The sequence below is a fragment of the Pygocentrus nattereri genome, chromosome 1 (assembly GCF_015220715.1).
Source record: "Pygocentrus nattereri isolate fPygNat1 chromosome 1, fPygNat1.pri, whole genome shotgun sequence".
NCBI lineage: Eukaryota > Metazoa > Chordata > Actinopteri > Characiformes > Serrasalmidae > Pygocentrus > Pygocentrus nattereri.
The window spans coordinates 17,027,196-17,045,420 of NC_051211.1; positions in this window are offsets into that span (position 1 = coordinate 17,027,196).

Here is an 18,225-nt window from a genome sequence, read left to right on the forward strand (position 1 = left end):
TGTACATTATGTGACATCAAAAACGTGAATTGCTTGTTTAGTTTATTTATCAAAAACAGGCTATTTCATTAAAATTGTGAATTTTCTTAATATGTATCATCTTTACTAGGATGAATATATTCCACCATTATTAGAGAAATAAAGATATGTTTTCTGTTATACTTTAACTCTGTTTAATTCTTTTCAAAAACTTATGTCCAAAATTCTTATTAATGGATACGTCACGTCTCATCTTCTCAGAGTAACAGGTAAAACATGCTGTTGTATCTGTGGTGAAACAGAGCAGTTATTCTGATGCTGATACTTTTGTAAACTGTATTAAATGTTTGTAAAGTATATGAATTTATTTGTAGTAAAGATTTTTAATAAGATGATAATAACATTTATTTTATTTAGGTCGATGTCCATTTTTATAAGGGCATTATTGTTCTTTTGATTCACCCATGTTCTTTGGGAGGTCAAAAGAATGGAAGACAATGATTAACACCTACTAATTTGTTAGTATTTCATCAGTAATAAAGTCTGAATTGTTCATCATTTTACTTTTTAGATGGCACAAACATTATGAATTCGTCATGAATAATCAATAATTAATGCTTACCTCAAAATGAATTGAAAGATGTTCTGCACATTTTCATACTTGTGCTCTGCACATTTTCATATTTTATGTACTCTGACACACCTCAGCACAAAATGAGCTATTTTGAGCTTTATCCTAGCTACTGTACTACGGTAAAGTACAAAAATGTGTGTAGTCTGGAGTCATCTAGACTGTGACTGGGAACTCCTGGATCCTGGATCCTTATGACCCTTTGAAGAAGAGGCAAAACTGTCAAGTCCATATTAATTATTATCTCAATTCTGTGAGTACAGTGGTAAGTGTAGAATAACACATTCCCTCATTAGGCACTGTCTATCTACTTATGAGTAAAAGCTGTTTGATTTCTGGATTAGCCTAATTTACACAACAGCAATGGTCACAAATGAAGACTGGCTGACCTCCAGGTCTGAAAATAAGTCCCACTAAGTCCCACTCAGGTCCTGGTCTTGCTTAAAGGATTTGATGTTCAGTGTTGAATGCTAAAATAAAAATCTACATCTAAAGTCAAATTTTTCTTTTACACATTCCAACAATATCCATCTGTAATTCCTGTAAAGAAATTCAAATCTGTAAATGTGTTTGAGTGCTCTAGATGTGTGGAGTTTTGTGGATGATGCAGATCTAATATAGATCATATGTGCTTAGTTTGATGGATTTGTACTTCTAAGTCTTAGTAGAAAGATATCCTGTTTACATATTGAAGTAAAGATGATTTTTAGAGTTTTTTTACTTTTTTACTTGAAGTACACTTATAAGCATGTATTTCTACATTTCTACTTGAATATAAATTGTAAATTATGCTATTTGTTTTTCACTGCATAACTAGTACTCTCACTTAAGAGGCTTATGTACTTCTGCCAGATCTGTTGATGGATAAGCAGCTGATTAATAAGCAGTTCCCCTATTATTTCTTGATAAATTAAGTAGAGAAAAGCTCTGAAATTGATTTCAAGTGTTGAATATGTGTTGAATTTGGTGGATGCTGCTCCTAGAAGCTCTCAATATGCAATTCAAAGAGGTGTCAATGCAAGTGAAAGGGACCATCATTGGGCTGAAACAAAACAGACATATCAGAGAGATAACGGAAGCTGTAGCTAAATCAACAATTTGGTACAATCTTTAAAAAAAAAATGTATGCATTGGCAGCTCAGCAACACCAAATGGCCTGGAAGACAATGGAAGCCAGCTAAAGTTGATGGTAATAGAATTCTTTCTTTGGTGAAGAAAAACACTGTCACAACAACTAGTTGAGTAAAATACATTCTAGAAGAGGTTGGCATTAAAGTCTACAATCAAGAGATGTCTTCCTGAATGTAAATACAAAGGATTTACTTTGAGATGCACTGGTAACACTGAAGAACAGAAAGACCAGATTAGAATTTGGTAGAGAACATCTAAACAAGACAAGCCTTGTTTTGCTAGACCACATACATCTACATAATGCCAGGGGCATAGTAGCCATTTTTGAAGTGATGGAGGATACAGTTGTCAATAAATGACACCCCTCAAACGTCAAACCCCATACTTATAGGATGAGAATTACTATCATAAAGACTGTATCAGTATGTTCTTTTTCACAATCAAGCCCATTTGAGTGCTTGGGGCAGCAATAAAAACACATCCCACAGGGAAGCTGACCAGATCACGTTTGGCTCAAAATTAGCCTTGCAAAGGTTTTAGCTAGACATGCAATCTTCTCCAAGAAGACATAACTCTGGCTATGCTTCAAAATAAGAAGCTGACCCATCACTAACCAGTGTTGGAGTAGTTACTCAAAAACATTTCATTCCAAATTAGTACTTCTTTCAAATTATAATGAGATCACTTTACTCATTACTTCCAGGGAAAAGTAATTCTACAATTCTCATCACTTTCTATCTGTTACTTTCTAAACCCTGAAACAAATCTGTGAATAACAGTTATTCAGACAGCTAGTAGTGCTAGTACAGTAGTTAGGAGTGGCTATTGTACTGAGTAAATTAAAGTTAAAAAAATGTGTGTAGTCTGGAGTCCCCTGGACTGAACTCCTGGATCCTGGATCCTTATGACCCTTTGAAGAAGAGGCAAAACTGTCAAGTCCATATGAATTATTATCTCATTTCTGTGAGTACAGTGATAAGTGTGGAATAACACATTCACTCATTAGGCACTGTCTATCCACTTATGCGTAAAAGCTGTCATGTTTTCTGGATTAGCCAGCTCTAAAAAAATGGGTCCCACTCTGTTCCTGGCCTTGCTTAAAGGATTTATTTGATCTGGTGTTCAGCACTGACTGCTAAAATAAAAATCTATTTTTTAGTACAGATTCCAACAATATTCATTTCTAATTCTTGTAAAGGAAATCAAATTTCAATCTGAAATAGCCAATCTCACATCATTTAAACATATCTCACCATCTCATAAGCTGAATCCAGTGTGGGAAAAATGGCTGTAGACAAGACCACTTTTGTTGAGTCCGAGACCATGGCTAGGCCGAGTCAAGGCAGAATTCTTAAAGAAGCCACACTGGGGTATTAACAAAGGATGTTTGAATCCTCTGCTTTGCTATGTCTAAATTATTGTTAATGTAGCACTGAGCCCATGCTATGCTTTTGAATGAGCTGCATAGTAGATAAATAGATTTAGACATATGCAACAATTAATTAGAAGTAAGTTGAAAAAATGTACTAATAAATGTTTCATCAACTAGGGCATGAATTCTACAGTAATGATAAAAATAATGGTAATTAAATAATATTCATTATTAATGTACTTTCATAAAGTAAAAAATGTGAGAAACGTCAAGCGTGAGATCATGAAGATAGACCTGAGTGAATGAATCTCACGACCTTTTTCAAGCTCATATTTAAGGATTCATATTCAGTTTCTCTGTTGCTGATTTGTGGTGTAACACTTGACCACCACAGTAAGCTGTAAACACACTTTGTTAGAAATCAGGCCACCAGCTTCCCAGTTTCACACCGAACTTTTGCAAACGGCTGTGTATTTTAGGTGGGAAAGTTAGTTTTGTTAGACTCTTCGTGATGCAGTTGTCTTTTGTCCGTCTCTCAGACACAGTTTCACAAAAACAGCTTCCTTTTTTTAATTTTTTTTTGAAAGAGTAAAATGTTTCCTCGAAACTTTGATAACACTTAATATTAAGTGTACATGATCTGACAGTAATAAAGGCATTTACTAATGAATAATTCATCTGGAGATAATTTATCAGGAACAAATGAGTGAGTCATATATTAACAACTATAAGATTGCATTACTCAGCATTTACTAATGCTTGTACTACTACATGAGGATAAAGGGAATAAAGGTTTCTTCAACATCTAAATTTGTCAGGAATTTATGTGTTTAAAGTTTCTAAATGTACTGAGCTCGACTGGACCTTTCCAAGTTACTCATTACTTATGTATATAAATGAGAACAAGGCAAAATATTATTTTATATATAAAAGCTTACATTCATATGCTACATTATGATGTATGGTACACTGTATTGCCAAAAGTATTCGCTCGTCTGCCTTCACATGCATATGAAATTGAGTGTCATCATTATTATTCTAATTTTCCTAATTTTATCATGCATGTGTGAGTGCTAGGGATATTTTTAGGAAGTCATCATACATTTAGAAATTGTAAACAGATATTTTCATCAAAAGAAAACCACACAGAGAGCATAATATTGTTTATATTCAAACCAGTAATGTCTTAGAAATGTATTACAAACATCTATTAAACATTACTAAATATTAATACCTCTCCATGGATCACCACCTTATCGTGGTGGAGAGGTTTGCATGCTTGAATGATCCTAGGAGCTATGTTGTCTGGAGCAAAAGCTCCTGGTAGGGTCTCCCATGGCAAACTGGTCCTAGGTGACAGGTCAGACAAATTGTGATTCATAATTACCCTTATGAAAATAATAAGAAAACAGGACGTGTGTACCCTGCCCAGATCAGGGTTACCGGGGCCCCACCCTGGAGCCAGGCCTGGTGGATGGGCTTGCCAGCAAGCGTCTGGTGGCCGGGCATTTTCTCATGGTGCCCAGCCAGGCCCAGCCCAAAGGAAGTACAGGAGTCTCCCCTCCCATTGATCCGATGGGAGGGGCAGTAGTAGGGGTTTGGTGCTTTGTGGATCGGGCAGTGTCCGAAGGCATGGGCCTTGGCGTTCTGATCCTCGGTTGCTGAAACTGGCTTTTGGAGCTTGGAATGTTACCTCACTGGCGGGAAAGGAGCCTGAGTTGGTGTGCGAGGTTGAGAGATATAGTTGGGCTCACCTCAACACACAGCTTGGGCTCTGGGACCAATCTCCTTGAGAGGTGCTGGACTTTATTCTTTTCTAGAGTTGCCCATAGTGAAAAGCGGTGGGCAGATGTGGGCGTTCTCATAGCCCCTCGACTCGGCGCCTGTATGTTGGGGTTTTCTCTGGTGGACAAGAGGGTAGCTTCCCTACGCCTTCGGGTTGGGGAACGGGTCCTGACTGTTGTCTGTGCTTATGCACAGCAGTTCAGAGTACCCAGCCTTCTTAGAGTCCTTGGGAAGGGTGCTTGAAAGTGCTCCTCCTGGAGACTCTATTGTCCTACTGGGGGACTTCAACGCTCACGGGAGCAATGACAGTGAGACCTGGAAAGGTGTGATTGGGAGGAATGGCCTCTCTGATCTGAACACGAGTGGTGTTCAGTTTTTGGACTTCTGTGCAAACCACAGTTTGTCCATCACGAACACCATGTTTGAACACAAGGATGTCCATAAGTGCACATGGCACCAGGACACCCTAGGCCGCAGTTCAATGATTGACTTTGTAGTCGTGTCATCGGACTTGCGGCCATGTGTTTTGGACACTCGGGTAAAGAGAGGAGCTGATCACCACCTGGTGGTGAGTTGGATCAGGTGGTGGGGAAAGATGCCGGTCAGACCAGGCAAACCCAAACGTATAGTGAGGGTTTGCTGGGAACGTCTGGCAGAAGAACCTGTCAGATTGATCTTCAACTCACACCTCTGTCAGAACTTTGACCAGATATCGTGGGAGGTGATGGACATTGACTCAGAATGGGCCATGTTCCGCTCCTCCATTGTTGAAGTGGATGACTGTGGCTGTGGCCGCAAGGTAGTTGGTGCCTGTCGGGGCGGTAATCCTCGAACCCGGTGGTGGACACTCCAGGTGAGAGATGCCATCAAGCTGAAGAAGGAGTCCTACCGGGCATGGTTGGCCTGTGGGACACCAGAGGCATCTGGCAGGTATCGACAGGCCAAGCGATCTGCGGCTTCAATCATCGCCAAGGCAAAAACCGGGGTGTGGGAGGAGTTTGGTGAGGCCTTGGAAAGTGACTTTAAGTCAGCTCCGAAAAGATTCTGGCAAACCGTCAGGCGACTCAGAAGGGGAAAGCAGTGTGCCACTAGCACTGTATATAGTGGAGATGGTGTGCTGTTGACTTCGACTGAAGACGTCATTGGGCGGTGGAAGGAATACTTTGAAGACCTTCTCAATCCCACCGACATGTTCTCCAGTGAGGAGGCAGAGTCTGGGGACACGGGAATAGGCTTGTGCATTACTGAGGCCGAAGTCTGCTTCAGGAGTACGGGGTACATGGCTCTTTGCTACGAGCCATTCAGGCCCTGTACAAACAAAGCAGGAGTTTGGTTCACATGGCCGGCAGTAAGTCAGACTCGTTCCCAGTGAGAGTTGGACTCCGTCAGGGCTGGGCCTCATTGCTTAGGATGCTGCCCCCGTGACCCGAACCCCGGAGAATCGGAAGATAATGGATGGATGGATGGATGGATGGATATATTTCACAACATGAAAGAAAATAAATAAAAAATAAGCCATACTAACAGGCATGGGATTCAATTTTTTTCTTGACATGCTTTAAAGAATTGTTTACTTCAGTATACAGAATTGTGAACCAGTGGCTGGTTATCTCTACAGGTAATTTTTTGTGTGTTTGTTTGTCTGTTTGTTTGTTTTGGGTGCTTAAAAACATGATATACAAGCCCAATTCCAAAAAAGTTGGGACACTGTGTAAAATGTAAATAAAGGTAAATAAAATCAGAAAGCAATGATTTGCAAATTTCATAGACCCTTATTTTATTCACAATAGAGCATAGAACATATTACCATTTCATGAAAAACTAATTTAGGACTTGATGGCAGCAACGCATCTCAAAAACTTGGGAAGGGAGTCCCTCAGAAACAAAGATGGGCAGAGGTTCACAAATCTGCAAAAAACTGTCTAAAGATCTCAGGCTCCTTGAGCTGTGTAATGCAAGGATTTAGGTCTCAGGAGACAGTACATAATAATTGGCCTTCACTACACACAGTGTCTAAAATATACAGTCACTGATCTGAACACACGATCAAGCACCAGAAGTGTATACTTTTTTGGAGCACATATTGAAAATTTTAGAAAATTGAGAATGAGGCTTAAATGTTAACCATGGTTTCATCTGGGTTCCAAGTTGAAATTCTTGGTTACTCTGAAATGTTTTTTTAAAGGAGAAGTAAAATATTAAATATGAAGTATAGAACAATGAATTTACTCTTCTTAAAAAATGTACATACTCCCCCTGTAGAAAAATCCAGCAAAGACTACCTTCTGTTAGTAGGTAGTCTCAAATGATCCAAGTTAATGATCAAAGCTAGATTCTGGCTAGTTTAATATGGAAAAAATGATTGACCAGGTAGTCATCCAGATTTAAACATTGTTTAACATTGTTTGGCTTGTTGATTTGTAAAACTTCATATTAAATAAAAGAGTAAAACTGCAGATTTTATAGTTTATAGATTTATTGAAAAAATATTGGGTGACAGTATCCAAGAACAATTCCACAATGAACTGTATCTTTACATGGCTAGTGAATACCATATCTTAAGGTCATATATAAATATTAACATATTAATATTATACATATATAAAGGTCACAAGGTCCTTATATAATTATACAAGCCTAGGTTTCTTCTAAGAACAAAACAAGGGGTTCCCCAAGCATTGTGTGAGGATGCTAGCGTGAGAGGCACTTTTCAAGGCTGTTTTCAAGTAACAGGATGTGGAAAGTTCATCTTATACACTTCTCCATTGTGGTATAGCAATATTGCAGCAGAGCAAGCTGTAAACGTGCTGTCTCAGCTGTTTGTGGGAAAAAAGAATATCAAAAGTGTCTTTAGTCTTTTGAAAGTCACTCAGCTGCCTTTCCACAAACATAACCAAACAATATTCAAGAGTGTTTCTGCTTCTGAAAAATCAAGCCTCCAGCATCAGTCCTTCACTGTTTAGCTACAGCTTATGACATATTTACAATAGTCTTTGGCCCATTAAATGCAGTTCATATGCCATTTAAACATGTTGTTTTTAAGTCTGTCATCATTTAATGATGTTAGGAAGGCCAGTCTATTACATTACTTTATTGGTATATTAAGTTGAGGCATTTACATTGTTTTATATATTGATATCATTTTGTTTTGAAGCATACAGCCTACTGCCAGGGCCGTTTGATTGGCCTGCTTGAGTGTTCCAGCTTGAGTGTTCCAAAACTCAAATACAGCAGATTTCCAAAGTCATATGCAAAAGCTTGGTGCGAAGCTTGTGGCAACAGTCTGTTCACAGCCTGTTATTGTGCTCAAGTGTTACCCCACAGAGCAGCAGTGTATATGGCCTTTTCACATCCTGTGAAAATAAGAGTGACCTTGAAAAGTCACTTTCTCACACTCTCTCATGCCACCAGGGCTGCCAACTCTCACACATTGGTCATGAAACCCACACTTTTAGGTCTAAGTTTGTGCTCTCACGCCACAAATATCTCACACGTTTTTACTTCTCTTCTCAAAACAAGCAACCAATTAATCTAAATACTCATAAAGGTTTCCAACTACTCCAGCTTTATTGACTATAAACTCTCGGGGCCTGCAACGGGAGTTTACTTGAATTAAAAAGAGGCAGAGTAGCCTTGCTAAGTCACTACTGGTGCTTTAGTTCAGTGGGGGTGAGATTGGTACCCTGGTATCCAGAGCAACAGTAAATCACTGACAGATGACTGTATGGAAGACGGATCACTGCTGCAATGTGCAAATATAGTGTGATGCATTTGTAAGACACTAAACTCAAGACAAATGACCCCAACTATTAAGAACCAATGGAGAATTAAGGGGTAAATAACTAAATATGTTTCAATATGATCAATAGCAATATAGATCTTAAATAAACTATCTAAAGGTGCATTCATAACTACACATAGCAGCACAGCTTATGCTGCACAATGATTCTGATTCTGTCTTATACGCTAACATTTTACAAGCTGAACAGTTTAAGCTGAACTTCTAGAATCTTACCCATTTTCACTGTGTAGCTGTAAGCTTTGAGATTGCAGCTAACATTAGTGCTCATGTACATTCTTGACATAAATGAGCATGAACAGGCAATGAACTACTCAGTTTTTGTCATGCCGCAGACAGATCCTCAGTGTTGTGAACTCCATCTCCCAAGATACTTTGGGAGAACATGTGACCTCAGACTTTCCAACAGCTTCAGAGTCCAGAGCAGACTCCATTTCCCAGGAGACTCTGGGTGATCACAGATTTGGTGACGATCAGCCACGCACCTGGTTCCGATCACAATCACTGGATTACTGACTCTCCGCACCTGTGTTAGGTGATCAGGTGACTAATGAGTATGGTACTTAAGCTAGGGCTTTGGTTAGCTCTCATTGTAAGGTATTGTTTCTTCAATGAACTTGCTGAGCATTTTCCTGATTTACCTGTTCTTGTTTTTTGTGCCGGACTCTTTGCCTGTATATTTGGATCTTGAATTTTGCCTTGCCCCTTTGGTTTTGTTTGCCTGTTTTTGGATTCCTGGTTCTGACCTTTTTGCTTGTTTTGATTACCTTACGTATTGGATTATCCTTCTACTTTTGTCTGCCTGGTGTCATGATCACACTGGTGATCATATACGGTTCTGGTCTCGACCCACGACAGCCTCTGGACTTCCCCACTGTTCCAGTCATTTCACTAATATCTGCATTCGTCTGACGGATATTGAACTCTTACAGTTTTACCTTAGACATTGATAATCCATTAGACAATAATGCATTAGAATTCATGAAACTTCTAAAGCCATTTGATTTGAATGTCTTTGGCAACCCTACCCACAAGCTAGGTCACATCTTGCACCTGGAAATCACCAAAAGTTTAAACACTAATGTGTCCCTCATCTCTGATGTTTTCATATCAGATCACTTATGTACTTTTTTTTAAACCAACTTATAGCTAAGGAAGAAGTGCCTGAAAGTTACTTTAAAAAGTGTTACACTGACTCAGAAGTTTAAAAACATGTACAACCCCAATTCTAAAACAGTTGGGACACTGTGTAAAATGTAAAAACAGAATGCACTGATTTGCAATTCTCATAGACCCATATTTTATTCACAATATAACAGAACATAGAACATATATCAGATGTTGAAAGTGAGACATTTTACCGTTTCATGAAAAATATGAACTCATTTTGAACTTAATAGCAGCAATGCGTTTCAAAAAGTTGGGATAGGGCCGTGTCTGCTATTGTGTAGCATCCTGTCTTCCTTTAACAACAGTCTGTGAATGTCTGGGAATTGAAGAAACCAATTGCTGTAGTTTTAGGAGAGGAATGTTGTCTCATTCTTTTCTGACGTAGAATTATAGCTGCTCAAAAGTCTTGGGTCATGATGTGTCAATATTTTCTGTTGTTGAAATGTCTGGACCATAGGCAGGCCAGTTCACCACCGGACTTTTCTTCTGCGAAGCCATGCTCTTATGACGGATGCAGTATGTGGTTTAGCAGTGTCTTGCTGAAATATGCAAGACCTTCCCTGATAGAGACACTGTCTGGATGGGTGCATATGTTGTTCTAAATCTTCTATATACTGTTCAGCATTGATTGTACCTTTCCAGATGTGTAAGCTGGCCACGCTATAGGCACTAATGCAACCCCATACCATCAGAGATGGAGGCTTTGAACTGTGCGCTGATAACAAGCTGGATGGTCCCTCTCCTCTCCTCCAAGTCCACAAGACATGGTGTCCGTGGTTTCCTAAAAGAATTTCAAATGTTGATTCATCTGATCACAGAACAGTTTTCCATTTTGCCTCTGTCTGTTTTATATGAGCTTTGGACCAGAAAAGACGGAAGTGTTTCTGGATCATGTTGACATATGGCTTCTTCTTTGCTTCTTTTGTGAACTGCACAGCGAACTGTGTTCACAGACAATCATTTCTGGTAGTGTTCCTGAGCCCATGCAGTGATTTCCAGTATAAAATCATGCCTGTTTTTAATGCAGTGCCAATACTGACCATCAGCCTTGCATACAGGGATTTCTCCAGATTCTCTGAATTATGTACTGTAGATGGATATCCAAAGTCTTCACAATTTTACTTTGAGGAACATTTTTCTAAAATTGTTCCATAACTTTTAGATCAGTTTTTCACAGATTGTTGAACTTCTGCCCATCTTTGCTTCTGAGAGACTCTGCCTCTCTAAAATGTTCTTTTTATACCAAGTCATGTGAGTTAGTTGCAAATTGCTCCTCCAACTGTCTTTACCACTTACTGTACTTGCCAAATGTAAGTACCACTTACTTTTCCAGCCATTTGTTGCCCCTGTCCCAACTTTTTTGAGATGTGTTGCTGTCATCAAGTTCTTAAGGTTTTTTATTGAAATGGTAAAATGTATCACTTTCTTGTCTGTGGGTGGAAAAAGAACCTGGAGGAAACCCACGCAGACATGGGGAGAACACAAGTAAAGTCTGAGAAAAAGTCATTTTTAAAAATTATAAGCATGTCTAATATCAAACAAGTTATATGAAAAGTTTCAGTCAGGTTTTTATTCTGACCATCGTACTGAAAGAGCACTGGTTCCCGTTGTGAAAGACCTCAGCGCTTATGCACAAAATCCTTTTAATCTGGTGTTATTAGATCTTTGCACAGCTTTTGACAGCATTCATCACAAGATTCCAATTCACAGTCTTGAAAACTGGAAAGGCCTCTCAAGAACATTTTTAGAACTGTTTAATCGGTTCATGACTGTACTGGTCCTAAATAACCAGTTAATCCAGCTCATGAGTGTATTAAACTTGGATTATCAACTGAATTTGTTCATGTAGTGATCCTGGGCATTCAACTGTGCTGTTTAATGTTCCAATCCTACATAGCTAGTTCATTTTCTTGATCTTATGACTGTGGTGATGTTGGACAGACTGCCTCAATCTTGATTCTTGGTCAGTTTGTCCTCTTCATGACTTCTGTTGATCCTAGGTAGTCATCCTTTTTCATGTACTGATCCTGCATAGACAGTTAAGCTTCCAATTAATATGATTTACAATTATATTGATCCTGTATACCCATTTCATCTGATTTCTAACTGTACTGGCTCTATATTACCATTTATTCCACTACAAATCTGACCTCTTGACCTCTTAATGACAAGTAAATTCTGTTAGTAAATGTTCATAGTTACACTAGCCGTAGATAACTAGTTAATCTACTTAATATTGTTACGACTCCCTTTGGCACTGAGGTCTCTTTCGACTCCATCTCCTAGAACCCCCTGGGGGATCACATGACTCCTGCCTCACTCTTGTGCTCCAATTAGCACTCTAGCTCTCCAGAGAATTGATCATGTCCACCTGCAGCTCATTGATTAGTATAAAGCCTGGGCTTGTAGGATAGGTTCTTTGTGAGGTACTGCTTCTGTCTCTAGAGCTACTGCGCGTTCATATCTGTTTGTTATTCTGGTTCTGACTGTTTTTGACTTTGAATTTGGATTGTGTTTATCAGTTAAGCCTCTCATTCTACTTTTACCCATGAGTGTCTGCGTCATTCTGTCATGTTACAAATAACTGTATATACTATGCATGGTCATGGTCATTGGAAGTTAAATAATGCCATTGATTAAGTATAATCCATTCAATTGAAGGATAAATATTTGGAAGAAGTCATGAGATTTTAAAAGTGTTATATACAGTTTACATAGATTAACATATACATTCAGGTCCATAAACATTTGGATTTTGACGGTTATTGTTATTTTACCTGCACCCACAGCATCTTGGAGTTAAAATTAAATATTGAGGTGGTTAAAGGGGGGCAGGACTATGCATACTATACTGTGCTGTACTGTACTGTGCCTACAGTAATAAGATTGTAATTCATACCCTGTGCTTCCAATTTGGATGTAAATACCCTCAAATTGGAACTGCACATCTGCACTTTGAATTTTCATTATGTAATTTCAGCTTCAATGTGTTGTAGTAGACAATGAAAATAATAACTTTACAGACATCTAAACATTTATGGACCTGACACTATCATAATGGAAACTGATGCAAGTTCAATAGACCATAGCAGTATTGCTGAATTTATACTCACATATCAGAGCCATTGCTGGGATGAGAACAGTCCACCATACAAAATATGTTCAAATGTTACTTAAACTGACCAGTTATATGGTGGAGAATGCATGCATTCCCTTTTGCACTGATAGGATATAATATCTGATGACATAATAGACTTTTAAAAGGTGTCTGTTCTCTGTACAGGATTTGATCATTTATTTTTACTTCAGTAAATCAAGTCCCTTGAACAAAGGCACCCAAACTTTTGAATATGACTATGCTATGAATTATTTAATAAGTATAATAAATTATTTAGTAATTGCTTTAGATTGAGTTATTTTGATATCTACTATGAATTATTCAGTAACTACAATTAATAACTCAGTGACTAGTGTGAATTATTCAATAACTATGAATTATTACATAATTATAATGATTACTCATTGACTGCTTGTGCTAATTTTGTAACTAATCTGAATGGTTCAGTCAATACTATACATTTTTGAGTAACTACTATGAATTATATTCTGATCTAAATGACCTAAAATTTTATTTCTTGTCACTAATTTCTGAAATATATTTCCCTTCTTCATATTGATTCTTTGCAATATGGATATCAGTCTTTGTCCTTTTCTCTCCCCCCTCTCCTGATTAGCAACAGCTTTTTACAAAATAAATTCCTCCATTTCAGACTTCTTGGGACTAAATTTCTAAAAATATACATAAATTTATAAAGCATCATGTACAGTCTCAACTGTAAAAGGGCTGGAACAGAGGGTAAAATGCAAATATAAACAGAAAGCAGTAATTTGTAAATCTACTTCGAGATGTAAAGACATGCAATGCTTTCAATAATTACATTCTCTGTTTTTGTTAACAGACATTTATTGTGAAATTAATGCCCACAACACATTCCAAAAAGTTGAGAAACAGCAGTTTAAGACTACAAACATTGTAAAATGTTCAAAAACATATGAAACAGGTGAAACCTTAATGCTTGAACATAAAATCAGGATCCAGGAAAGGCCTAGTCCCCTATGAGCAAGGGTGGGTTAAGGCTTTGCTAAAAACATGCAACAGCAAATAGTCCAACAGCCCAATAACATTCCTCCACCTGGATTTTTGGTATTTCACCCTTTACACACTTAAACAGTTGGTTCTTCAAGAGTTCTTCAGAAAAGATTTATTTCTATTAAGAAGCATGAGTTCTATTTAGAAACTTTTCATGCTTAAATTCTAAGTTCTTTAGACTGATACAGAGTGAGTTGTATATGGTTCTATATAGGACTTTTTAGAAAATTGATCTATAATGCACCAAAAAGGTTTCTTCTATTCTTACAAGTCTGACATCATCACAATAACCATTTCAGCTGGCAAAGAACCATTTAAGCATGATATGGTTCAATAAAGTTGAAATAGTTCAGTATAAAGTTCAAAATCCAGGGTCTGTTATGGTTTCGGGTAGTACTCGTCAACACGCACACCTCTGAAGGTGTAGATGACATTGCTTTCAGTGACATCCATGTCCAGGGACGTCATCATGGACCACGGCATTCCCTTCATCTTCCAGCTAAAGGCAAATCAGCTTTCTGAAAAAACAGATTAAACCCAGTTCCCTTGCTGGTGATTCTTGTTTGTTCTCTGTGTATTTATACTGTGTATTTATATTGTTTGCCTTGTGTTTTCTTGGTGTTTTGTTTCACAGTGCTGGGCGCATTACTTAAACAGAAAGAAAACAAAGACAAGATAACTGAGACTGTGAAACAAAACACAGTGGGGCTTCACCACTCTGCTTGGCTGTGCCTCCCACGTGTCCATGGCCGAATGAGCCAGTAGCAGTCTGCTATAATATTACTTACGATTTAACATTATATACTGAGTTGTCAGTTTAGGTATTCCTAACTTTCTTGCCATGTTTTTTTTTCAGGTTCACCTACAACCGAGCAAAACATTTAGGTTTTGTGCATTTGCTGTTGTGTATGTATAATTTGTTCATTAATATGTTTATAATTTTGATGCACAGTAAAAATTAATTTATGCAAAACAAAGCATTATGAAAACTGGGTCTTTGAAGGACCCAGTTAAAAGTCTATATCAAGGGCTTAGGACCAAAGCAAAATACGTCCCAGATTCACCAACTTCACAGGAGAACTAAAAAAATATGTTTATAGTGCAATCAAATTAGTTTATATAATATATATGTTCTTAATTTGGCTAAAATAGGAATCCCAGCCACTTAACCATTCAGCCAGATAGGTGATTCAAAAGATATTACTGATGTCTTTTTAATGATTAAAAAACCTATTGTATCATTAACTGAATTCTTAGTGACATTTAATGACTACTAATTAAAGATGAATAAGTAATTAATTACATTTAGCCATATTACCAACTGAAAGTAGGCTACAAACCATTGGGAGTATGAAATAGGCTACTGAATGTTGAGGATACAACAACATGTGGAACATGTGGATATGTGGAATGATTTCTGGTGTAATCGATTCAGGCAGGCAAATGCGTGACCATAGATGAGCTTTTAGAGTTATTAACAAGATATGAAGCAGTACAGATTTAGATTTTTATTGAAACTGTGGCAGTTGATTGGTTGTTCAGCTGTGTACACCAAAAGCCATGCAGGCTGATTGAGAAGCATTCTAACTGTGCTGTTATTTTGCCATAACATCATGGGTTTTTCACAAACACTCCACTGAGACGCTGTTGCTAAGCAACGACTTTGACAGCTGTAGGATCTACTCAGACCATTTAAATGTTTTTACTTCTTACTTTGTGCACAAACAGAAAATGGATACATTAAAGGTCCAATTTGATCCACAGCCAATTTGGTCAGATTCTGAAGATGAGACTACACTAAATTCCCAAACTGTCTGTTGGTCTGTGTGTGGAGCTGGAGAACGAACTGCCTGCTGCGCAGCGAGTGAGTGGAGCTCAAAACTATAATTTGGTGGAAGGAATTGCTAACATTAAAATATAGTAAATGACACATTCACAGCCCAATTTATTTATGTCTTACTTTATTTATTTAACTGCTGTGTAAAAGAAATAGAACACTCGAGGTCATGTGTTATCATGAATAACATCATGGCTGAGATGGTCTATGGCACTCACCTTTAGCTTGTGGTTACAACCAACTCACAGCCGTGATGATATTTCACAAGAACACATTCCCTCTCATGTTCAGTTGCTTAAATAATTTTTACATTAGGAGTAGGTTTGCCAGATCTCTACTAACAGAAGTAAAGTGGCCATGGCAATGTCTGTGGTAATGTTCTATTTGCTTTAAATTATTGAGTAAGAAGAACAAGTTGGGTTTCTTTTCAGGGTGTTTGAATCCTCTGCTTTGACATGTCTAAATGTAACATCTGAGCAAATGCTATGCGTTTTAATTTATGAATAGGGAGGTTTAGACATTTGAAAAAAGTAATAAGAAGTGAAGAAAAATAGTTCCATAATAAATGTATAATTACACTGTTTAATTAAACAGTTAATTATAGTATGAATTATAGGGTAATTATAAAATAAATAATGGTAATTAAGTATTAATCATCCTTAACATACTTTTACTAGGAGGAGAAAAGTAAAAATGTGTGACAAATGTAATGTGTAAGTGTGAGAGCATAAAACACCTAAATACGTAAAAGTCTCACGGCCAATGCGTGTGAATTAGTATCATAGTTAGCAGGAGAGACAAAGTCACAGGATGTAAAAAAACTGTCTGTGCTGCTGGTTTGTGGTTTAACGCTTGAGTGCCACAGCAAGCTGTAAACAAAAATCAGGCTACCAGCCTTGCACGCACATTCTATATATTCTATAGATTATATTTTGCTGAGATAGTTTTAGTTAGACTGCTTGTGGTGTAGTTGTCATGTCAGTCACTCAGCCACAGTTCCACTAACACAGCTTTTTTTTTTGTTCTCAAAACTTGGTAACACTTTATAGTAAAGCTGCATGATCAGACAGTAGGGCACTGAGGAATAAATGCATGAATAAGTCTTAGATTACTCACCAATAACTAATGCATATGTCAATATATCAAGATGAATTTACTTGTATGTCATCTAATATATGAATAAAGTCTTTCTTTAACAACTGAATTTAGCAGTAATGTGTTAATTAAGCAAAAAAAGCAAGTTAATACACATTGTCATACTTCTGGAAGTTTCATTCATTCTGTTCACGCAATTTATTCTATCCTACAAATCCTACTGCAGCATACTGGGACCTATGTAGACTATGTGACATCACAACTGTGAATTGCTTATTTTGTTTATTTACTGAAATTATTTACTTTATTTTCTGTGGGCCGGATTTTCAGTGTTTACTAAAAGAAAAAATTATGCTATTTATTTTTTCAAGCCCAGTTTCCTTGGGTTTTGCTTATTTTCTATGAAGGACATATAAATAACACACCCCAACACATTTAGATTACATATGTAGTGTTGAGCTGAACCTGCGGGGAATAAAAGTGTGGAGGTGCTGTGTCACTCTGCTCTCCTCCTACATGTCCTGCTGTTAGGGTGTGTATGTGTGTCTGTGTGTGTATGTGTTTGTATATATGTGTGTGTGTGTGTGTGTGTGTGTGCATGCACAGTCTGCTGACTGGCTACAGCTGCTGAAGAAGAGCCCTATGCTGACCACTGAACATTGGGTATTTTTATATAAATTGTTATGGCTGTAATGATTTTAAAACACAATAATGCGGTGGGTCCACCAGACCACTGAGTAACAAAAACATCAACACCTATCACTCATCCCTCAGGGAGATCACATGACTTCTGCAACCTCTGAACTACCTTCATGCTCTAATTAGCACTCTCACTCTCCTGAATACTAATTTGGTTGACCTGTTTCATAGGTCGTGTGATATCTTTAGTTTTAGCACAGGCTTTAGCATAGTAAGGTTGCCAAGTATTGTATCGTTTTCAACCTACTGAGCATTCTACTGTATATCTGATTTGCTGTTTATGACCATTTTGCCTGTTTTTCCCCATTCTGTCTTTTACCTTACCCTTTGGATTGTACTGCCTTTTGATCTCTTACCATTCTTTGACCTTTTAGACTCTCTTCTGGAATTTGCCCTTTTGCCTTGTCCTTTGGATTGTTCTACTGATTTATTATGCTTTGGATCTGGTTGTATTTTCTGGTTTTGACCCACGCCTGTTTTGTGACTGCGAGCCTGTTTCACGTTTCCCTCAGTAAAGCCTGCCTTGATCATTTTTACTGCGAGCACCACACATGGGTTAAAACTGGGAATTGCCTTA